At 36.5% G+C, this 25434-nt stretch overlaps 2 long non-coding RNA genes across 4 annotated transcripts; both read right to left on the reverse strand.

Annotated features, from left to right (window-relative positions):
* Window positions 1-4573: 4573 nt before the first annotated feature.
* Window positions 4574-8502, reverse strand: LOC114924604 (uncharacterized). Of its 2 annotated transcripts, none has more exons than XR_011866521.1 (4): window positions 7627-8502; window positions 7420-7545; window positions 7186-7312; window positions 4574-4772 (listed from the first exon to the last, which is right to left on the reverse strand). It is a non-coding gene; the product is annotated as an uncharacterized lncRNA (long non-coding RNA). The 2 variants fall into 2 exon arrangements; XR_011866522.1 differs by having other exon boundaries at window positions 7424-7545; window positions 7627-8446.
* A 3610-nt stretch (window positions 8503-12112) lies between these two features.
* Window positions 12113-16041, reverse strand: LOC114924605 (uncharacterized). 2 transcript variants are annotated; one of them, XR_011866523.1, is made up of 4 exons: window positions 15166-16041; window positions 14959-15084; window positions 14725-14851; window positions 12113-12311 (listed from the first exon to the last, which is right to left on the reverse strand). It is a non-coding gene; the product is annotated as an uncharacterized lncRNA (long non-coding RNA). The 2 variants fall into 2 exon arrangements; XR_011866524.1 differs by having other exon boundaries at window positions 14963-15084; window positions 15166-15985.
* Window positions 16042-25434: the final 9393 nt, after the last annotated feature.

The raw sequence follows: 25434 nt of genomic DNA on the forward strand, positions 1-25434 counted from the left end.
TAACCCAGCCAAACAAGCACTTATATTCATCCAAGACAACCAACAATTACGTAAGAATTATACAATCACTTAAAGGTACATTTTCTCGCGTCAATATCCATATATAATAATTCCAATTCATAAACTGTGGTTTTCTGAAAAGACCTACCTCAATGTCACAACTAAAAGAAACTAGAGGCGAAATTATGGCGAGACAACTGGCTAGACCACTACTAACCACTCAGAAGTTCAACCGATATAGTAGTAGCCTTGCATTCTAACACAGGACAGCAATTGCGTTAACTCTCACAGTAGTAATCATAGTTGCAGCAAAACAGAGGATCCAAATTGGATAGGAATTAAAAGCAATTACTGCCCTGAGAATTTCAAAACAAGGTATATGCCATAATTGACTCAGAACAAGCATAACAGTGACAATAAAATGTGTAAATAGCAGATCCATAATAGCACCAACGCCAGTATTCCAGATGATTGCAGTACACAAACAGGTGAAGCAAAGGGGCTGAATTAAATTAGAGATACATGCTACCATGAGTGAAACAGGAACATAGCAGAGAATAAAATTTAGAACAAAACAAAGGTAAAAGGGGTTACAGCTTCAAAATTGGGGAAATTGAAATCAGGATAAGGAGGATGCTGCTGGCTAAGTTGAAATATGGTGGCGGCAGTTTGCTCTCTCTGATGACAAACAAGAATGACGGCGGCGCCCAAGAATTCTGGCGGCGATGACAACCCCCTTCCTCTCCATCAGTCGTGTTCTGTCTCATTGCTCCTCTTCCTCTCGCGCGCAGTAGCAGTATCATCGACCAAGGTTCGGTGGTGGAGGCACCCTCAACTGTGGTGAAATGCGGCGGCTATGGAAGCTCAGCAACGACAATGGCGAGGCGGTTGAGCTTGTGAACGATGGCGGCGCAGAGGCAACTTCTTCCTCTCCCGTGCGCGTCACTTCCTCCCGTCAGTCTCCCTCTTCATGAACTCGAGGATGGTGGCGACGTGGTGAGGACGAACGGCAACGACGAACAGAGGTGGCGGCTCTCTGGATGACACCGGCGGTGTATGCATCAAGGCGCAGTGGCGGCGGCGAGCTCCGCCTCCCCTGGCACTCCTTCCACCACGATTCTGTTCTCCAATGGCAGCAACAGCCGCAGTCTTCCCCTCTCTTCCCCTTCTCTGATTCTTCTTTCCCTTTCTCTTTCTTAATTTGTTTCTTTCTTTCAAATAACTGTGTGTGTGTGTGTGTGGGTGTGTTTAGGATAGGGGTTACGGCTGTTGCTTGGGTTAGGGGAGTTAGGATTAGGTCAAATTAAATTTAGGGATAGTTGGAAAAATAGGGTTTGATTTGGAGATTTTTGGGTTTAATTAGAGTAGGATAACTTGAATAAACTTGGGGCACAGGATATTAATTTGAACTCTAATTAAATCTTTAAAAATTACTTTAAAATGTTATTTGTTGTACTAAAATACTAATTAATTTAAAATCAAATACCTTAATTGAAATTACAATATAATAAGATTAATTTTCTTTATTTCTAAAACTTAAAGTATTGAATTATAAAAATATTAACTATTTAAATTAAGTCATATAAAATTCTTATTATTTCATAACTACTAACGTTATAATTTAAATATAGCAAATAGCTCAATAATTATAAAACTAAATAAAGATCTTAATTTATTTCAAATTCAATTAATCAAAACTTACTTTAATTATTTTTAATAAAGAAATTTCTAAAATTAAAGCTACAAAAATATTGAATTTGAAATTAGTTCATGATAACCCTTTTTTAAAAGTTCTGGGTCTTACAGATTTCGACCCGCACCCGTCGCAATCCAACTTGCAAGTCGGATAAGGCATTCCAGCAACATAATTTCTGTAAGTTTCTACTTCTTGCAGGCTGATTCTCCAATTGAAGCACGTGACCCTTTCTCCTAGAAGCCATTCTATATTTACAAGCGTCTCCGCATAATCATTCACATACAAAATCCATGACTTATTAACTTTTATCCTTTAGTACCATAATCATACTATTGTCACCCTCTTGTGACTTTCCATAATCACACGTGTCGATTTATCTTCTCTCTTTCTTCAGTCTTTTACTTATTTATCCTCAATAGTTTAAACTATCTCGCACTATTCTCTCATCTTTCACTAAATATCTTATGGGAAAAAAATCACAAGATTCTCTAAAACTTTTAAGATCACTCTCTCTTTTATTCTTCATAATACATATAATAATATTCTTGTAAGATAATATGTTTGATAAATAATAATTATAATAATTTACGCTAATATAAATGAGTAATTTTAAACAAATATTTAAAATAATATTTATAATACTCTTAAAACTTATTTTATAAAACCTTATTTTCAAACTTTTATTAATTACTTTTTAAACCACAAACTCCTTAATATTTTATTTTTGACCTCAATATTTTATAAAATTATATTTAAAATTTCATTCTTTGTTTCATATTTATAAAAATAATCCTGAACTTTTATAAAATACCAGTTTTATCTCTGAACTTTATTTATTACCCAAAATACCCGAAAAACTTATATAATTATAATATTAAACTCAATCTTTTCACAAAAAATACATTTATATCCCCTAAAAATCATTCTTTATGACTGTTTCTTCTCTTCACAAAGAACTGAAATCCTTCTTATTTTCTGTTCAAAATATACAATTAAATCATAATCCGTTTTTTGAATTTTACAGTTACCGATTCGCTATAGCTTTTATATAATCACTTAACCACTTAAACCTTATCAAAAAATTTACTTAATTTTTAATATTGTGACAACCCAAATCTCGTCAATGCATTATGGTTTGGACTGTTTTTTTCTGGCCGAACCATTATCAATCACTAATTATCAAAGTTTCACAAAAATTTAATATAATCTCAAGTAAATTCAATTAATAATTAATTACAATAGCAATTCACTTATCAAATATAAATTTAATTGGTGAAAATTTAGTAAAACTCTACTTTTATATTAAATTAAAATAATGAAAACTCTGAAAAAAAATTTTGACCAAATTATTGAAGAAGAAAATATTAGAAATTGTCCATACCTCTTAAAATTTTAATTGGCTGAATTTAAGAAGAAGGAAAATTACATCACTGTTAAATCTATCGAACAAAAGTGACGCTAATGTATAAAAAAAAGATATAAATATTTTTATTGAATTAAATTTTTTATTAGAGTTATAAATGATAAGAAATCAAAGTCGAAAGCTCATGAGAGGTCACGGTTCTTCTCAAGCAAACTCTCGGTCTCTTTTCTTTCAAGTTCATACAGTGATGAAGAAAGAAAAATGAAGATGATTAAGGCTGATGGTAATATACGAGGATTTGTGATGTTAAGTGTTATTAGGTGTCATGGTTAATAAATGAATGAAACATGTGTCATGATTACATATATGTACATATGCATATAAACCACATTTTCATTTTCTTTTTCTTTTTCTTTTTCTTTTTCTTTATTCCCTTAGAGGCTTCGGCCAAGTGAATGGAACTAATGGTAATAATAATCATTAATGATAATACAGTAGTTAGGTGTCAAAGTTCTGGAGCTACTGAATTAACGATTTAAGTTATAAAAATTTTAAACGAATAATTATAAAAATTGAATATATTATTATACAAGTAATAATATATAAGGTTAAATATATATGAATTACTAATATAAATATTATTAGTTACTTAAGGATAAAAGATAACAACTCTAAATTCATTAAAAAATATCGATAATTATTTATATCGGCAAATATCGGATTTAATAATAATAATAATAATAATATTATTTAAGCTCTGTTATAATTATAGCATGTAAAATAAATTAATAACATAATAATAAAATGATATTATTATTTATTTTACTTCGAAACTCGAAATTAACTCATCGAAATAAAATTAATTGGTAAAAATAACATTTTTTAAAAAACATCATGTCGGCATAAAAATTTTGGTTGTTACATAGGGATAACGAAGTGGAAATAATTCTTAATAATTACTATTTTTGTGGTTGATAATAAGGATAGGAAGTCTAAACTCTTAACTCTAGCCAAGGCCTTTTAAGTATTTGATTACTATCTCTGTTATTCTCGTAGTTCTTTTAGTTTAATTACATTGCTTCTTAGTATAGTTACTTCTTAGTTGTTTCCCTCTTAATTGTATACTTACTAGATAGTTATTTACTTGCTTATTTCCTTTTTTTATTGCTATTTAATTGTTGGTTTCTCTTTGAATTCTAGTTACCTTACCTTTTTGCATTCCTATTCAACCCCCCAAATTCTATAACTAATGATGTGCATTCAATTGCAAGTCCAAAGAAGAATGATCTGGGATTTAACTTCCGATTATTGATTTGATTTTGTGACAACCTTCTTGTAACACCCTAACTACCAAAGTTCACGCTTCCGGCTGCGCTACTCTGATAGCTCGGACATTACGACGACTCTTATACTATTTATTACTAAAATATGAGCCTGTTTGAAACTTTAAACCGCAAATACCGTTCCCAAAAATACTTTCGTTCGATAACGTACATCCAAGGAAACCATACAACTTACAAAACTCATGAAGAGTACATCCATATATATACATACATATACAAATAATATTACAGACATTAACCAATACAATTCCTATCCCTCTTATAGAATATATCAAGATAAAGGCGAGGGTACAATAATTAATAAGCTAAATCAATACAGAACATCACAACAATAACTAAATAAATTCTTCGTAACTTCTGCGCCCATATCCTGAAAGGGGAAAAATGTAAGGGGTGAGAACATCATCCTCGAAAGGGTTCTCAGTAGAGGGTTTTTAGGAATTACTGTAATAGGATACATGAAGATAAACCGTACCAGTGATTATTAACCATCTTATGCCTCTTTTCAAAAACAACAGTTTACGATAAACGTAAAGTAAGAAATCTTTTCTGAAAGAGGAACCGTTCAATTCTCAAAACATCAAAGCATTTCAAAAAGGTTTATCTATACTGAACCAAAATAACCTTTCATATCTTATTCCAAACCAGAACCACAAAACCGAAATCAACCATCGGTCCATCTCATTCAACCACGGCCCTAGGCCCAAACAATCCAACCACAACCAATCCACCACAACCCAACATAGATCCAGAAGCAAACACAAGTAGGAAGATGCAAACACAAACAAACAGATATTGCAAGTAGAACAATTAGCAGTTAATCACATAGGCAAACCAAGTACAATATGCATACCCAAACAATGTCACATAGATGCATATGATGCATGCCTGTCCCTAGTGGCTGATGATATCATCTGTCGGTTATAGAGCCAACCCGACAAGTCCTGGTAGCTAACCATTGGACTGTCCCTCTGTCATGCATCCCCAACTCGAGTTATACTCGTCATAACTTGATCATAATCATGATCTATATCCATCACCCTCACTGGTGAATATATACGGGGGCGAGCTCATCCGGGTCTTTCACAGTGCCCGGCCACACTTATGACATAGGGTCAAAAGAGTATCAAGTCTCAACCTGGAGCACGTGGTGGCTAGCCACTGCTACTACCCAGGGAAACTCGTAACTCCGATAGTGGAAGTGCAAACGTCACAACTTATCAATATCTCAGCATAAATGCTTTCATTCTCAATCATGGATCAACATCCATCTCAGCCATCCGGCTCACGGTTCAATCCAGAACCAGCCAATATTCATATCATACACAGCCATTCCGGCTCACGGTTCAATCCAGAACCAATCAATATGTATAAACATACACAGCCAATCCGGCTCTCAACAAAACAGCACTTCCACATTCAAAATCATCAAATTCATGAAATTGGCATTTAAGCCATAAATCATTTTCTCTATTCATTTCACTTTGAAATCAAGTTTCAACTCTTTTCAGCCTTGGCTTTAGAAATCTCGTTTCTTAAATCATCTCAGGCTCATAAGCCAAATTTACTCAAAGTGAGTTTCCTTTTTAAAACAGAGCCACTCTCGGCATTCTCTTTCCAAAACTTCCAAAACCATGGCAAGTTAAGGATTTATTTCAAAGCATTCAAAATCACCCATCCAACAATGGGATTTTATAACAAAAGTTTCTCGGCAGAGTCCCAAGTCTTTAGGGAAGGTCAACTTATATAAATTCCTTAAAATTCATTGAAACTCTTAAAATCATAAATCCTCGGTTCAAGTAAATAAAACTGAATTTATTATAAGACCGATCATACAAAATCACAAGTTCCAACCCGGTCCAAAAATCAACTCATTTGAAACGGAACCGGTTCATTTGAATCAAACCATTTTCAGGTTTCTTTTTGGAACCCATTTTTCCAACTCTTCCAAAATGCCTCAAACTTGATTACTCAATCAAAAGTCTAGGTTCCTTTAAAAATCACTAAAACTCCTTTTTATATTGAAATCAATATTAAAACATCATTCTTTCCTTCAGTGATTCAAACGGTAAAAATAGTTCAGTTCTAAATAAGCCGAACTCAATGTATAAGGTTCATCAAATAAATTAAGCTTGAAAACATAAATTTTCTTTTAAAAAAAAATCAAATAATACAATTTCTCAAATCCAACCCTTATTAAATAACCTTACAAACAAGTGTAGGATTTTGTAGAAATTTCGACAGCACCTCCCCTAAAACCTGGATTTTTGCCACCCGGTTCGGGTCCCAACTAAACCATTTCTCATTCCTTTTCAACAGCTCAAAACCAGAAATCAATTTAAAGCAAGCTAAATCCAACAATCGCCTCAGTGGCGTATCTCAAGGATACCATTTCAAAATCAACTCTATATCGAGCGATATAACTCATTTCCAAAGCTTTAAAGAAGCGGTTCAATAACAAATCATTTGTCCAAAACCAAATCAATTAAAATAAACCAGGCTGAATTCAAAAGTGCATTCGACTTTCTTGTCCAGAAAATCAACTCAACTCAATTCCATTCACAACGGATTAAACCCGATTTCAAAGCTTTAAAAGAATCAACTCAAAACATTACATTTCACAAAGCCATACAACAACTCAACCAAACCAACATCCATAATCATTCAAGTCAATCAAATAATACATAAGGCAGATACAATCACCAAATACACAATATCTCACATCAGTATCCATATGTAATAATTCCAATACATAAAACATAGTTTTTGGAAAGCGCCCCTACCTCAAAACGCAAATCCATAACCCAAACGTCTCACAGAGTCCTTTCCGTCTCAACTCGAAATCCACAATCACAATTCCGGCAGCCAAAACCTCAGCTCCCAGTCACGTTCGCAACAACCATAGCAACACTAATCGTAACATACAATAATCAGGACTCTACCCCACGTTATCAAAACTCGTATTCATTAACCGAACACAACAGAATACTAACGCGAGGCTTTCGAAATATACTTACTTACTGAAATAACACAAAGGAACAACTGCGACTCCGAACCGACCTGACAACAGCCCCGTAGCGGCAGAAAGCTCCGGTGGCTCAACAACCACCTTAGTTTCGATGCACATTTATCGGAACTCAACCCTGTGTAACCAAAATCTCAGAATCTCTAACGAAATGTATCAGGGCACTAACTTTAAGGGGTTTCGGAAACCAAACGCTTACCAAGAAAAACAGTTTCTGGCGGCCACAATACCGATCCCGGCAGCCAAAGGCGTGGCAGCCATGACAACAACAGTAGTGGAGTTTCAAAGGTGGCAGAAACCCCTCCTTCCACGGCTCCCATGGTGGCTCCCGACAGAGACTGTGGCGGATCTGAATGGCAGCAGCAGTTAGCTTTCTTTAATGGCGACAAGAACAATGGCAGCGCCCAAGGATCCCGGCGGCGGCGGCGGCGGCAGACCAGAGCACCAGAAGCAGAGAGGATTCATCTTGCTTCCCTCTCACACGTCCGTTGCACAGCAGTGGCCTCCACTGGCGACAGCGGCGGATCCCCACCTCCTCCCAGTCTCAGACGCGAGTTCTCCTTCGCATCCACCTGTCATGCTCGACGGCGACCACTACAGACCCTTTCAGAGCAGCGATGGCGGCGAGGCTTGAAGCAGCACCCTTCCTCCTCTTCGCGGCGGCTCTATCGTCGACAACAGCAGTGCTGTTGGAGGTTATGGAAGCAGTGACGGCAGAGTTGGCAGTGGCAGAATCGCGACCGGGCAGGGACGCAGGGCATGGCTTCGACGGCGGCGCTCCCCGCGTGCGGCAGAGCGTGACGGCAACGAAGCCTCATCTCCCTCCCTCGCGTCACTCACTCTCTTCTCGTTCAGATCTCCCTTCCTCTTTGTTAACGACGGCGGCGACGGTGGCAGTGACTCCCACCGCGCCGCCTCCCTCTTCTCCCCTCTATCTCGTTTTTCTTTTGCTTCTGTTCCTTTCTTTCATGAAGAAAGAACAAAAGGAAACTGTGCGTGCTATAGCTGCTGGGTTCTGGGGGGAAAAAGGTAGCTAGGTTAGGGTTTAGGCAAAATTAGGTTTAGGGGTAATTTGGTAATTTCAAATAAAATTGGGTATAATATAATAATTGAAATCCAAATTAAATCCAACACTATTTGTACATAGAAAATACTATTTGCTCATCAATTTCACAAATTATTTTCAATAAAATGTCCAAATCCAAAAATTAGAAATAATATACTTAATTTCTTCATTTTCCAAAATAGCAGTAATAATATTTAAAATATTACTTATCTAATCCAAATCATATAAAATCCTTATTATTTCATAACTATCAACTTTATACTTTAAGTATAGAAAATAATCCAATAATTATAAAATTGGATAATAATCATAACTTATCTCAAATCCAATAAATCAAAACTTGCCTTAATTATCTATAATAAAATAATCTCTGAAATTAAGGCTATAAATAATTGTAGGATTTGAGACTTGCTCATAATAAGACTTTTCAAAGATTCTGGGTCTTACATTCTACCCACCTTATAAAAATTTTCGCCCTCGAAAATTGATACAAAATGAAAGAAGTTCCATAACAGTTCACCCTTAAATACATTTAAGGAAAAAGCAAAAATATCTTAACATATAAACATATATATACTGTTTTCAAATACTTGGATGGGCGTATGCATAAAGATACAAGGTAGGAGTGTGATTGCCAAGCAAGTGTTACAAGATAGGCTCAATGCACAAGGTCATATGATCTCAAGGCTTTACAAACACTTGAGGTGCCAAAATAGGGTGCAAATCAGGATAGGCGTTCACAAGGCAAGGTGATAATTATTGTGGTAAAAGGATACAAAGCATGTTGGTATTTAAACTGCGGCATAATTCGCTGACGAATCTCATTCCCACTTCAGAACTTCAAGTTCCTCAACTCCACCAATCATTTTACAACCTCATGACCAATCATAAGCCTAGCAACCGCAAACCCGTTCGCAAGGAACAAAACACCCACAACTCATAACGTTGCACACCTACCGTTTCAACTTCCGTATACACATATCATGTTTTAAAGAACTAACGCATCGTGTCACTGCGTCTACAAGTCGCACGTGATATCAAAACAATTCTCGAGTCTACTCAGAAGGATACAAGATTTAAAAAGGAGAGTCAAATGCCAAGGATAGTACTCAAAAACTTAAGGGAATGTATCCAATTCCCAATAAACAAGGACACTCAAGTAATGAAGTTTGCTAGACTCAATTCAATTGACAACTTCAAGATAAACCTTGGATAAAAGAAGTTCAATAGGCTCAACAAGAAAACCAGCGCATCAGTTTGAAACAAACTCAAACTGAGTCGATGAAGTATGAGGTTTACAGAAGAGAATATTTCAACCCAAGATAAAGCTCACAGAACTCAAGAGCACGATTACAAATACTTTCGAATACATTGTTTTTAAAAGAATCAAAAACTTGCAAGAAAGTCACCTCACAGTTTAAAAGAAGGTTAAGCAACAAACATCCTTCAAAAGAGTAACAAAAACATAAACGTGACTTTGCTTTAATACAATTTCATGTTGAAACAGATCATGTAGAATTTTAAAAGCAAATGTACACAGATTTAGCTCAGAGCAAAAAATATTTCCTCAACTATTTTAGAAAGATAGTTAGGTGCACAACTTAACCAAAAGCAGTTCATAAAACTCGGAAGAAGAATCAAATGCTTGTTCAAAAATCATCAAAGTCCATATTCAAACAAGCGTGTATAACATTTATAGCGAGACTGAAAGAGGAAGTTAAACTTTTTTTTTTTTTGAAAAGAAACTCCGAGACACCAATTTGCTTACAATTTGGTAAAGGAAATAAGTGGTGCGTTACAAACGAACCGGTTTTCACTAAGCAAGGAAACTTCTCAGAATTTCATTTAAAATAGCGTATGCCAACTTTAAATTAATTTCGTCAAAATTGAACAATGGTTTCAATCTTAATCAAGCAACAGAAAAATAAATTCAGTGTCGAACCTTTTCAAAGGGAATTCAAAAGTTCAAAAAGTCCGAAACAAGAATCCAAAGTATACTTGAAATCACCATCTCAGAAGGATATTCAAGAAAATTAGGATGTACTTAAAAAGAGTCAAGCCATGCAAAAGAGGGTTTTAAATCAAGGTAGTTCAAACAAGATTCACTAGTCGTGAAACATCCAACAAGCTTCCAATTGACCCAAAAGAAAAGTCGTAGGAAAAGACAACTCAATCATTAGTAATTTCTCAAGGATAAATCTTTGACTAAAAACTTTTGTAAAGATAATGAGAGGATATATAAATGATGCACTATTTTGAAACAAATCAAACTAACTCACATAAGAATGGGATTCACAAGATCGGAAAAACCAAGTTCAATGGTAATGTTCACAAAATGTAAGAAATTAGTTAAAAATAAAGTCAAGTATGACATTCATAGGGATGGAAGGTTTAATAGAGAATAAGTCCGTTCATAAGAAAAAAGCTATGAGTCCAACATCTTCAAAAGAACAACAAGGGCATAAATCTTATAGCATGCTAAATCAAACTCAATTCAAAATAAGTTAAGTAAAGCTTATCAAATGAGACTCAACTGGGATAAAAGTGAAAAAGCTTTCCTTTCCAAAATTTTGAAAAATATCCAAACACACAATCAATTAAAGATGTCCATTGGAACTATAGTAAAATTACTAGAAAGTCAAATTTACTTTTAAAGTAAGTGCAATTGTGTAAACCAGTAAAAGTACAGGCAAGATATTAGCAAGAAATAGTTGTTAAACTGTATAAATAATTTCAAAGTCTCATATATAGAAAAGTATATATCTAATCAACAGCAATTTATAAAATCTCAAAATTGGCTGTAATCACTGTCAAGTAAGAGAAAAACTGAATCAACAATTTCTCAAAGAAATGAAATCAGAACCCGGAGTTAAAAGTCACAGCACGTCAAGACAAGTTCAAAGCTATATCAAGGAATATTGGAATTGGGAAGGACTCAAACAGAGAAAGACAGATGCAACAAGGATTTCAAACAAGCATATGCAATTGAGATCAAACAAGAATGCATATGAATAGAGAAATAGAGTGGAAACATCAAATTACTTTTCAAGGGAAGTAGCAAACAAGAACTTCAAGTTAGGCTATGAAAGAACAGGTCGACTCGAACAAAATCCAAAACACACAACTGAATAGCCTCGAGAAATAGTTTCCAACGTTCCCAAAACCCGCGATTCGCTTTACTCGAGACTCGTATATCGCCTATGATAACCCATCAGTGCTCTCATGTACATAATTCACTAGTATTAAGCCGGCCAAACTTAATACCAAGAATTATGCAATGCAAGACTAACAGCGTTAATCAATAGACCGCCATGTGCATAAAGCTCTAATTCTCGTCATTCGACAAGACCTAATACATGATAAGCGCTCAGAGTATGCAATTGAAGCATAGTTGGTCCATTCCTCAGGCTCTACAGGAAGGACTGCTCTGATACCATATTGTAACACCCTAACTACCAAAGTTCACGCTTCCGGCTGCGCTACTCTGATAGCTCGGACATTACGACGACTCTTATACTATTTATTACTAAAATATGAGCCTGTTTGAAACTTTAAACCGCAAATACCGTTCCCAAAAATACTTTCGTTCGATAACGTACATCCAAGGAAACCATACAACTTACAAAACTCATGAAGAGTACATCCATATATATACATACATATACAAATAATATTACAGACATTAACCAATACAATTCCTATCCCTCTTATAGAATATATCAAGATAAAGGCGAGGGTACAATAATTAATAAGCTAAATCAATACAGAACATCACAACAATAACTAAATAAATTCTTCGTAACTTCTGCGCCCATATCCTGAAAGGGGAAAAATGTAAAGGGTGAGAACATCATCCTCGAAAGGGTTCTCAGTAGAGGGTTTTTAGGAATTACTGTAATAGGATACATGAAGATAAACCGTACCAGTGATTATTAACCATCTTATGCCTCTTTTCAAAAACAACAGTTTACGATAAACGTAAAGTCAGAAATCTTTTCTGAAAGAGGAACCGTTCAATTCTCAAAACATCAAAGCATTTCAAAAAGGTTTATCTATACTGAACCAAAATAACCTTTCATATCTTATTCCAAACCAGAACCACAAAACCGAAATCAACCATCGGTCCATCTCATTCAACCACGGCCCTAGGCCCAAACAATCCAACCACAACCAATCCACCACAACCCAACATAGATCCAGAAGCAAACACAAGTAGGAAGATGCAAACACAAACAAACAGATATTGCAAGTAGAACAATTAGCAGTTAATCACATAGGCAAACCAAGTACAATATGCATACCCAAACAATGTCACATAGATGCATATGATGCATGCCTGTCCCTAGTGGCTGATGATATCATCTGTCGGTTATAGAGCCAACCCGACAAGTCCTGGTAGCTAACCATTGGACTGTCCCTCTGTCATGCATCCCCAACTCGAGTTATACTCGTCATAACTTGATCATAATCATGATCTATATCCATCACCCTCACTGGTGAATATATACGGGGGCGAGCTCATCCGGGTCTTTCACAGTGCCCGGCCACACTTATGACATAGGGTCAAAAGAGTATCAAGTCTCAACCTGGAGCACGTGGTGGCTAGCCACTGCTACTACCCAGGGAAACTCGTAACTCCGATAGTGGAAGTGCAAACGTCACAACTTATCAATATCTCAGCATAAATGCTTTCATTCTCAATCATGGATCAACATCCATCTCAGCCATCCGGCTCACGGTTCAATCCAGAACCAGCCAATATTCATATCATACACAGCCATTCCGGCTCACGGTTCAATCCAGAACCAATCAATATGTATAAACATACACAGCCAATCCGGCTCTCAACAAAACAGCACTTCCACATTCAAAATCATCAAATTCATGAAATTGGCATTTAAGCCATAAATCATTTTCTCTATTCATTTCACTTTGAAATCAAGTTTCAACTCTTTTCAGCCTTGGCTTTAGAAATCTCGTTTCTTAAATCATCTCAGGCTCATAAGCCAAATTTACTCAAAGTGAGTTTCCTTTTTAAAACAGAGCCACTCTCGGCATTCTCTTTCCAAAACTTCCAAAACCATGGCAAGTTAAGGATTTATTTCAAAGCATTCAAAATCACCCATCCAACAATGGGATTTTATAACAAAAGTTTCTCGGCAGAGTCCCAAGTCTTTAGGGAAGGTCAACTTATATAAATTCCTTAAAATTCATTGAAACTCTTAAAATCATAAATCCTCGGTTCAAGTAAATAAAACTGAATTTATTATAAGACCGATCATACAAAATCACAAGTTCCAACCCGGTCCAAAAATCAACTCATTTGAAACGGAACCGGTTCATTTGAATCAAACCATTTTCAGGTTTCTTTTTGGAACCCATTTTTCCAACTCTTCCAAAATGCCTCAAACTTGATTACTCAATCAAAAGTCTAGGTTCCTTTAAAAATCACTAAAACTCCTTTTTATATTGAAATCAATATTAAAACATCATTCTTTCCTTCAGTGATTCAAACGGTAAAAATAGTTCAGTTCTAAATAAGCCGAACTCAATGTATAAGGTTCATCAAATAAATTAAGCTTGAAAACATAAATTTTCTTTTAAAAAAAAATCAAATAATACAATTTCTCAAATCCAACCCTTATTAAATAACCTTACAAACAAGTGTAGGATTTTGTAGAAATTTCGACAGCACCTCCCCTAAAACCTGGATTTTTGCCACCCGGTTCGGGTCCCAACTAAACCATTTCTCATTCCTTTTCAACAGCTCAAAACCAGAAATCAATTTAAAGCAAGCTAAATCCAACAATCGCCTCAGTGGCGTATCTCAAGGATACCATTTCAAAATCAACTCAATATCGAGCGATATAACTCATTTCCAAAGCTTTAAAGAAGCGGTTCAATAACAAATCATTTGTCCAAAACCAAATCAATTAAAATAAACCAGGCTGAATTCAAAAGTGCATTCGACTTTCTTGTCCAGAAAATCAACTCAACTCAATTCCATTCACAACGGATTAAACCCGATTTCAAAGCTTTAAAAGAATCAACTCAAAACATTACATTTCACAAAGCCATACAACAACTCAACCAAACCAACATCCATAATCATTCAAGTCAATCAAATAATACATAAGGCAGATACAATCACCAAATACACAATATCTCACATCAGTATCCATATGTAATAATTCCAATACATAAAACATAGTTTTTGGAAAGCGCCCCTACCTCAAAACGCAAATCCATAACCCAAACGTCTCACAGAGTCCTTTCCGTCTCAACTCGAAATCCACAATCACAATTCCGGCAGCCAAAACCTCAGCTCCCAGTCACGTTCGCAACAACCATAGCAACACTAATCGTAACATACAATAATCAGGACTCTACCCCACGTTATCAAAACTCGTATTCATTAACCGAACACAACAGAATACTAACGCGAGGCTTTCGAAATATACTTACTTACTGAAATAACACAAAGGAACAACTGCGACTCCGAACCGACCTGACAACAGCCCCGTAGCGGCAGAAAGCTCCGGTGGCTCAACAACCACCTTAGTTTCGATGCACATTTATCGGAACTCAACCCTGTGTAACCAAAATCTCAGAATCTCTAACGAAATGTATCAGGGCACTAACTTTAAGGGGTTTCGGAAACCAAACGCTTACCAAGAAAAACAGTTTCTGGCGGCCACAATACCGATCCCGGCAGCCAAAGGCGTGGCAGCCATGACAACAACAGTAGTGGAGTTTCAAAGGTGGCAGAAACCCCTCCTTCCACGGCTCCCATGGTGGCTCCCGACAGAGACTGTGGCGGATCTGAATGGCAGCAGCAGTTAGCTTTCTTTAATGGCGACAAGAACAATGGCAGCGCCCAAGGATCCCGGCGGCGGCGGCGGCGGCAGACCAGAGCACCAGAAGCAGAGAGGATTCATCTTGCTTCCCTCTCACACGTCCGTTGCACAGCAGTGGCCTCCACTGGCGACAGCGGCGGATCCCCACCTCCTCCCAGTCTCAGACGCGAGTTCTCCTTCGCATCCACCTGTCATGCTCGACGGCGACCACTACAGACCCTTTCAGAGCAGCGATGGCGGCGAGGCTTGAAGCAGCACCCTTCCTCCTCTTCGCGGCGGCTCTATCGTCGACAACAGCAGTGCTGTTGGAGGTTATGGAAGCAGTGACGGCAGAGTTGGCAGTGGCAGAATCGCGACCGGGCAGGGACGCAGGGCATGGCTTCGACGGCGGCGCTCCCCGCGTGCGGCAGAGCGTGACGGCAACGAAGCCTCATCTCCCTCCCTCGCGTCACTCACTCTCTTCTCGTTCAGATCTCCCTTCCTCTTTGTTAACGACGGCGGCGACGGTGGCAGTGACTCCCACCGCGCCGCCTCCCTCTTCTCCCCTCTATCTCGTTTTTCTTTTGCTTCTGTTCCTTTCTTTCATGAAGAAAGAACAAAAGGAAACTGTGCGTGCTATAGCTGCTGGGTTCTGGGGGGAAAAAGGTAGCTAGGTTAGGGTTTAGGCAAAATTAGGTTTAGGGGTAATTTGGTAATTTCAAATAAAATTGGGTATAATATAATAATTGAAATCCAAATTAAATCCAACACTATTTGTACATAGAAAATACTATTTGCTCATCAATTTCACAAATTATTTTCAATAAAATGTCCAAATCCAAAAATTAGAAATAATATACTTAATTTCTTCATTTTCCAAAATAGCAGTAATAATATTTAAAATATTACTTATCTAATCCAAATCATATAAAATCCTTATTATTTCATAACTATCAACTTTATACTTTAAGTATAGAAAATAATCCAATAATTATAAAATTGGATAATAATCATAACTTATCTCAAATCCAATAAATCAAAACTTGCCTTAATTATCTATAATAAAATAATCTCTGAAATTAAGGCTATAAATAATTGTAGGATTTGAGACTTGCTCATAATAAGACTTTTCAAAGATTCTGGGTCTTACACTTCTAAACTTTGATTGTGAGTTGGTTGTGAGTTTAGACTACACTTGTGGCATAATTGAGTTTAAAACTGGTAAAATTCTGCACCGATGATTAGCCCACTGGTGCGGATTTAGAAAATCACAAACTAACCGGCAAATACGTCGAGTCATACCAAGTAATACCTCTGGTGAGTGAGGGTCAATCCCACGAGAATTGATGGACCAAACAACAATAATTAAATGATTTACTTAGTCAGACAAGTACAAAGGAGTGTTTTGAGTTCAAATTGCATTAAACAATAATAAGAGAAATTGAGAAAATAAACAGTAAATTGGATGTGAGGAATTATATGAGAAAACAGCTAAGGTTTTGGAGATGTTCAAATTTTAAGATTAGCAATTCTCATTAACCACTTTGATCATACAAAGATTCAATTCATAGCAAACTTTAAGTGATTAAACTCCAATTCCTAGGTAATTTAATCCTCCTCTAACTCAATTAACCGCCAATTTTTTTGTCACTAAATCTAATTAGAGGGTTTAAGTTCGAACCCTAGTTTATAAGCCACACAAAACTCTAAAGATCCAAAGATGATATGATTATATGTCACATATCACATATCACATAAATCCAGATAATTAGAGAGTTATGAGAATTCAGTTTCAAGCTATTATTCAGGTGAGATAACTTTTCCAAGATTCAACAAGAATTCAAGTTAAAAAAGAGTTATTTTCCAATAACACTTATCCGTAGGATGAAGAACGAAATAGATTCTTGAATGTAAATCAATGCATTAATCAGAAGTAGAAAATAATAGTTATTAATCCATTCAAATAAATAGAGCTCCTAACTTTAACAATGGAAGTTTAGTTGCTCATGGTGCAGAGAATCCTAAAAGTTGTAAAAACTGAAAAGTGTAAAGTGCAGAAAAGGAGAAGAAGAGAAGAGAAGTCCGAAGGACTGAATCTTTTTTCCTTTTATATCTAACATAATTAACTTAGAAATTAAATTAAAAAATCTAATTAATATCATTTTAAAAATAAATTAAAATATAAATTAAATACATGTGAGACCACACCCTGGATGCAATTGGTGGCGCCTAATTTGAAGTGCTATGAAATGCCTGACGTTTGGTGTAAGGGCTTTGGAGTTTGCCTTAAGATTCCTTGAGTGGCGCCTAACTTGGGATCCTTGAGTTTGCTTTGTTTGAAGCTTGTGATGATGGCGTCCAACTTGGCATGTGAGGTGCCATACTTGAGACTTATGATGTATATGGCGCTAATCATTGCGCCAAACGCCGTGATGTGGCGTTTGGCATCACCTTCTGCTCCAAATCCAAAGAATAAACATAGATTATTATATATCGTTGGAAATATCTGGGAGTTAGATTTCTAGTGAAGCTAAAAACGCGTCATTTGGACCTCTATAACTCAAGTTATGCTCGTTGGAGTGTGAAGAGGTCAGGATTAATAGCATCCACGAATTCTTTTTGCACTTGTCTTCAATTCTTGGTCTTTTCTCTTTTCTAAACTCTGCCAAACTTGCCTAAATACTACCTATAATAAATCAAATTGTAAAACAACCCAAAGTAGTATTCATAGTGGTTTAAAACACCTAAATCTCAAAATAATATAGCAAATTCACATACAAATTACTAAGAAAAGATAAGAAAGATGCTCACGCATCACCCACATCAACCTCCTGCTACACGTTATATGCATGCTTTCTCTATTTCCAACATATTCCATTTTGGCACCTAGTCCTTGTCCCTTCCTAATACCCTCTGCATACATGCAAGCCACAAAGTTCACTGCTCATTCTCATCCACACACTACACAAGTCTCCCTCTAGAAATCACGTAGCACTCTACATAAACCCACATCACTTCTCTGAACGCTCATCATACACATACTATCACACCCACTTCTCATACTCTTCAAACACCTTTTACTTATACCCTGTACCCATCATCCATCACCTGAAGCTCCATATTAATTACTTAGAGACAAGCAAAGATCTTAAGTTTGATGTTCTTCGTGCCTTAAAATGTCATCCTCCAGAAAGTGAAAAGGGAAGGAACTTACTGCTTCCTCACATGACACAACAAGATTCCAGCCCAAATCTCATCAAGACTGTTTCAACAGTTGGATAGACTCGAAAGTGGCCATTTCTAAAGTAAAATTTGATCTAGAACCTAACCAATACTCTGAGATTTAAGCAAAGATCACACAGAGGAATTGGAAAACATTCTGTAACACACCCCAAAAGGTGGACCTTCTGATGGTTCAAGAATTCTATGCTAACGCATGGATGGCTGACGAGGAGATGGACAATGACCCTGATTGCATGAGCTATGTAAAGGGCAAATAGTTTAACTTCGGATCTTAAAACATTCTTAAGGTCCTCTGCTTACGAGCTCTATCTTCTTCTTCCCCTTCAACAGTAACCTATGAATCAAGGTTGAGGACGAATCCAAGGTATGATGATGTGATTCCTGACATATGCATGTCGAATACACAATGGAAGCTTGACGCAGAAGGGAGGCCAAATCAACTAAAAAGGAGTGACCTCATCCTAATAGTTAGGGGATGGTTTGAGCTCATCTGACGCTCAATCATCCCCGCACTGACAATTCAGAGGTCATTGTTGAGAGAGAGTAATATTGATATCATCTATAATGCAAGGAGAAGAAGTGAGGGTGGATAGGCTCATTCCCAAAGGTATATATCACATTGCTGGGAGCCTAGATACCAGAACAAGGCTCATATTTCTAAGCCTAATTCACCGTCTTTGTCAAGCCGTGAGAGTAGTGATTGAGAAAGACATTCCTATTTTATGAGACAAACCAATCTCTACAACAAACATAAAGAGAGTAAGGAAAAGGCACCCTCAGGAGCAAGCTTAGGAAGAAGAACCAGAACAACAACCTCCTCCTCCTCCTGCACCAGAGTTTTCTCTTCATCCTGCGCTAGAATTTCAAGCAGGAAGTCAATTCCAAGCTCAAGAGATTGACTTACAACAATTCTACAAAAAATTCTAACAGTTTCAGCTGACCACCCAATAACTCCATTTGGAAACAATGACTAGACTCAACTATCTCTGTATAGTCGCACATGACTCACATCCAACTTTTGTCATACACAGAGATTAAAGCCAGATTGGACCAAGCTAGTAGAGAAAGGAAAGATGAAAGGAGGAGACAAGAAAAACTCTAAAAACAACAATTATGGCATGCTCGAATGTGGGAAGTGACCATTGAAATGGAGGATGAGAAAAATAGTAGTGATGATAAGTAGGTAATGTTGGTAAGATGAAATTTTTTCTATTATGGTGGTTAATTCTTTCCTCTTTCGTTTCTTTTATTTTATCTTTATTTTTTTCTTTTTCTTTCTTTTGCATGATATTTCTATTTTCTTATTTTTCTTTGTTCTTCTCCCAAGTGTTTACTGCTTGTACTTGTCCTCCAAAGCACTCCATTGATTATAAAAAGGAGTTGCTCTTAATAGAGAGAATTGAATGAATAAAGAAGTTTTATTAAAATGTGGTGGTCAGTAGTAGCTTGAAGAAAGGAGAGACAGAATCTCCATAAACAAAAATTTCGAATATTTAAAATTCTTGAATCAAAAAGAAAAGGAGAGAAAGAAAGAAAAGCAAGAAAAAGAGAGAAAGAAAGAAAAGCAAGAAAAAGATCAAAAAGCAATAAGGCTCTGAGTACCAATAACTAAAGCCCAGTTATATGCTTGTAGTGTTTATTGTTTCAAGGAAAGGCTTGGGTAATTAAATCTGAGGGGTACCTCATCACTCGATAACTTGGACCAACTGGCTCAGGATTATCGATTGAAAGCCCACAATAAAGAGTCACCTTGAAACAAAATACTTAAAAGTCCAAAGAAACTCTGAGCATCGATCTCTGGGAAAATAAAACCCTAGTTATGTACTTGTGATGTGACTGTGTCAAGGAGAGACTTGGGTAATTAAATCTGAGGGGTGCTTTATCACCTGGTAACTTTAGTCAACTGGCTCGGGATTACCGATTGAAAGCCCACATTAAGACTTGTCTTGAGACAATGAACTTAGAGTCAACACTTCAAACATCTCTCTCGGTTTAAAGTAAATTTAATGACTTCAAGGATCATATAAGCTTAAGAGGAGTCTCATAATACCATCCAAATTCAAGTTTTTGAAAATTCTTGATTCCCAAGATTACAAGATTCATTAAGATAAGAGAAGACCATTTATGATCACAGAGATTATTGAAAAACTCCACTATTGAGTTGGACTTGACTGTACAAACATATTCAATTCTTCTTCATTAAGTTTAACCCTATTTTCTTTTCTTTTTGCTTGGAGACAAGCAAAATTTTAAGTTTGGTGTTGTGATACATTTGTATCTTTAGTAGTTTTTCTTGCAGTCTTTTTATGTTTTCATTAAGCTAATTACAGTTTCTTTCATCTACACTTATTGATTTGAGGTATTTTCTGTTGCTAATATATTTTCTAAGTACTTTCAAGAAAATACAAGAAGCACCATCCAAGGCATAGGAGTTTCCATGCAACACCTCCCAAGAAATAGAGAAGCTAGCGTGCAATGCCTTTGAAGACACCAGAGAAGTAGCGTGCACTGCCAAAGAATGGCGTGTAACGCCATAAAGCCCAGCAAGCCATGAAATCAAGTTTGCATGCAATGCAGGGAGTAGCATGTAACGCCTTCAACAATGCAGAGAAGCTAGCGTGCAACGCCACCACAAGGGCGTGTAGCACCTTTAACCAAGAAGAAGCTGGCATACAACGCCAGAAAAGGGCGTGTAATGCCTTCAAGGAAGACAATAAGTTGGTGTTCCATGATACAATGCCAAGTGCAACGCCAAGCCCAAGCCCAGAAGAAGTTGGTGTGTCACGCCACAATGCCAAATGCAACACCAATCAAGGCCCACTCCCAAGAGATGTAATGTCGATCAAGATTATGGAAGATTTTGTTAAGATATTTGGTTTGATTTGGTTTTTAATTAGAATTTGAATTATTGTTGTTAGTTATCTTATTCTTCCTAAAAGATAAGATAAGATTTAGTTTTGAATCTGAATTTTAGGTAGACATAGGATATAAATAAGTGAACATCGTTCACAGAGAGGGAATTCCATCAGAATCCCTTTACACTACAACATTTTTTAGCTATTGCAACATATATTGCAAATAACACTAAAAAAATGTTATCTAAACTAATTAAAAACAACACTTAATATTTGTTACATAAAAATAAAGTTGTTGCAACTCTTTTTTAACAACAGATTATAAATGTTCCTTTTGATCAATTAAAAGTACAAATAAAAAGTGTTGCTTTTGTAAATTAAATAAGCAACATTTATAATATTTATATACTACACTTTATAAGTGTTATTCTTAAATTGTTAATAAACTTCTCATTATAAATGTTGCCAAAAATAAATTAAAATTTTTCCTCTAAAATTTTGACCTTTTCTCTAAATATTTTAACAAAAAATACTTTTTCCTTCTTTTAACTTAACACAAAATACATCTTTATAATTTATATATTATTTACCGATTTAGAAATTCAAATCCTTAGAGTTCAAAACAAAATTGCAAGCCCTATTTTCAATTAAAAACCCTAACTCCAACAATTAGAAACGAAGAAAGAAGAAAGGGGGAGTCCGAGGGAGAAGGGAGATCAGGAAGGGAGGAGGGACCGTGCTGCATCTTGCTGTCGCACCACCATCACCGGAGAGAGAGAGAGAGATCTGGGAAAAGCAAAGGAGAGCGGAGAAGAAGACTGCGCCGGCGCACTGGGCCTCACCGCCGCCGTCGCGTCGTTGTCGAACCGTGGAGAGAGAGAGCGTTCGCGGAGGGAGCCATGGGAGAGAGTGCGAGCACAAGCCAGGACTGAGAGGGAGAAGGCACCGTCGTGCATCCTCTTGCCGTCGCTGGAGATCTAGTCGTCACTGCCGATCGTCCTTGAGCCGCGTCGGAAACAGAACTACGAACAGAAGGGAGCGCGAACCATAGCCACGGACGGAGAAGAAAGAGCGCGCTCGGAGGAGGTGAAGCTGTCATTGTCACCGTCGCGTGTGGAGTCGCCGCCGCACCTGGTCTCCGTTGCTGCTGAGCTTTGACCACCGCCGTTCCTGCCGCCGTCAAGCCTCGGTTAGCACCGCCGAAGCTCCTGCCACCACTGTCATTGAGGAAGCTCACCGGAGTTGTTGGAGGCTGCCACCGCTCTTTCTAGTTCTGTTTTGAGTTGTTGGAGGCTGCCACCGCTCTTTTGGGAATTTAACTCTGCTTGAACCGTCTCTGCTGTAATCCTCACTGCTCGCTGCAATCATGTCTCAGGTTAGGGTTTTTTTCTCCTCGGTAACCTTAGGAAGCTAATTCTATTCTCAGATTGGGGAAATTGAGGAATGTGTTTAGGATGTATATATGTTCTTTGAGAGGGTCAAGTGTATGTGCTTATTGAATATGCTTTTTCGAGTCGCTAGCATATAATGCTATGCTTTGAGGTTCGAGGCCTAAACATGTTCAGAAACAACTGTATGTACTGTGTATTTTTTTCTTTTCTTTCTATTTTCACTTTCATCATCATGTATGTACTGTGCTGAATTTACAGTGTTTTCCCTAGCTTGTGGTTAGTACGGGCAACCGCAGAAGCTTTCAGAGTTGCTGATGCTCCTGCCAAGATTTTCTTCTTCTGATGGAAAATAATGAGGAGATTCTTCCATTTTGCACACAGATTCTCTAGCTCCAGGCTCAGTGGTATTAATTTCTTAAATTCAAGCTAAGTGATATACATATAGTGGTCTAATTTTTTTGGCAATTAACTTAATTGAACATAACTTGCATAAAAAATGTATTGTTTTTGTAATGCGTAATTAGAATCTCCTGAATAGATTCCCAACTGGCCATGTGGTGTGCAATACTTAAATCCTTCAAATAAATTTGTCTTGTGCATATATAGGAAATTCTTATCGTCATGTAAGGAGCAGATGTAAGTTCAGTGACACATATATAGTAATTAAACTAATTGTCATTATTCTGATAAATTCCCTCCTAATGAGTGGTTTTACTTTTTTTTAGTTTGCCAAATATTTTGAACCAGTCTCAGACAGCCAATTTTTGCTGTACTATAAAGCTTTGGTTCATTTGATTTTGATTGTTGGATTGCCACTTCATTCTATTTCAAATAATCAAAATATGTAATAGTATGCAAGTGATACTCCTATTTTGCAGGCCACTATATGCCAGTAGTTTATTAGCGATAATTCGGACTCTTCTAAAACAGTCTCGAATAGATGAAATTAGGATATTAGGCTACAACACTCTTGTTGATTTTATAGAATGCCAGGTATTTGGTTATTAAACCTTTTTTAGGGTTAACATCACTGTATGATTGGTTTCCGTGGATACTGTGCAGCGATATGCAATCCCTTTGAAAAGTATCTGTGTGGAAGTTAATTTTGGTGGTAAAAGTGGGTACCCTTTAGCTCAAAAAGAAAAACCAGAGTTCTTTCTATAGATATTGCATGTTTTAGCCCTATATATTTGCTTTCTTTTCTAAAAGGAACAATTTTTGTATCTCTGACTTTTTGAGTTAAAAATAGACAGATGGTACATACGTGTTCAACTTAGAGGATTTTATACTTAAACTATGCCAATTGGCTCAAGAAGTGGGCAAAGATGAACGAGCTCTGCATCTACGTTCAGCAGGACTACAAGCTCTATCATATATGGTACTGCTCCTTGCTTTGGTTCTTCCTTTACTTCTGGAAATTGCTTAATTCTCGTTCCATTCCCATAATTCAATATATTTAGGACTGTTCTTAATAAAATACACACAAGAAAATTTATTAAAGATATAGTAGCACACAAAGAAATGCACCCCTTAACTATTTTTTATGAACACAACTCTTTGTGGAGTAGGACATATTTGGGGTGAACTTATGGTTATAAGAGGGAGGCATTTAAATTATTTGAGTCAGTTATTCATGCCTGAATACCATTTGGTACCTTTTGGTAGTTTCCTAAGGTCATTTGTACCATCCCATGTTCATACATTTTTCTCTTCCCTATGTTTCCATGGCTAGGTGCGTGTCATGGGTGAGCACTCACATCTTTCCATGGATTTCGATGACGTGAGTATATTTTTCATACTTTGACTCTTGGCTATTGCTCAATGATACAAACAGTTATATATGAGAAAGGAATGTTGTCTTAAACATTGTGATTCAGTTTGTTATTTATTTATTTTCTAAACTTCGAACCAAAACTTGGCTATTAAATTTCAAGATTACCTTGGACTCGCTGCAACAACTTTTGTTTTTCCCCCTTTAATCAGATGACTTCCTGTCTTATTTCTTGTTTGGATGGTTGGCTTATATAATAGATTATATCAGTGACTTTAGAGAATTACATGAATCATCAATCTAACTCCAACAATGTCAAGGAAGATAACCTGAATTCAGAGTTCCTGGACTCAATGATGTATATTTTATTTTACTCTTCTTTCTCCCCCTATATCATGCACTACAACAGATAGGCTCCTTGCTTTACTCAGCTTTGTTATGGCTGAAGTTGATGAGAAATTCTGGTAACGACAATTTTTCTTCATTGATGAAAAATTACTGTTTAATTAATTATGATCCTATTAAATCACTGCAATGTTTTATTGTTATTGTGAATTTGCCGGCTTAAATCACTTCTTCAGGGAGGAGTAAGAGGTTGATAGATTCAGCAAAGTTCAAGAGAGTTTCTTGACAAGTTCTTCAACTCTCAGTAAACTTTGAATTCATGCTAGTGGTCAAAACTGTTATACTTAGAACTTTCATGAAAATAAAGCAATTAGTGATGCGTTGTGTGCTATAGAAATTCTTTTTCTCTCCATTTTTAACATTGATAAATTTCTATCTATAAATTCTTTATGATATATCTTATCAAACTTCATAATTCTAATTAATTGATTAATTAATTA

The sequence above is a fragment of the Arachis hypogaea genome, chromosome 10, assembly GCF_003086295.3.
Source record: "Arachis hypogaea cultivar Tifrunner chromosome 10, arahy.Tifrunner.gnm2.J5K5, whole genome shotgun sequence".
In the NCBI taxonomy this organism is placed as follows: Eukaryota; Viridiplantae; Streptophyta; class Magnoliopsida; order Fabales; family Fabaceae; genus Arachis; species Arachis hypogaea.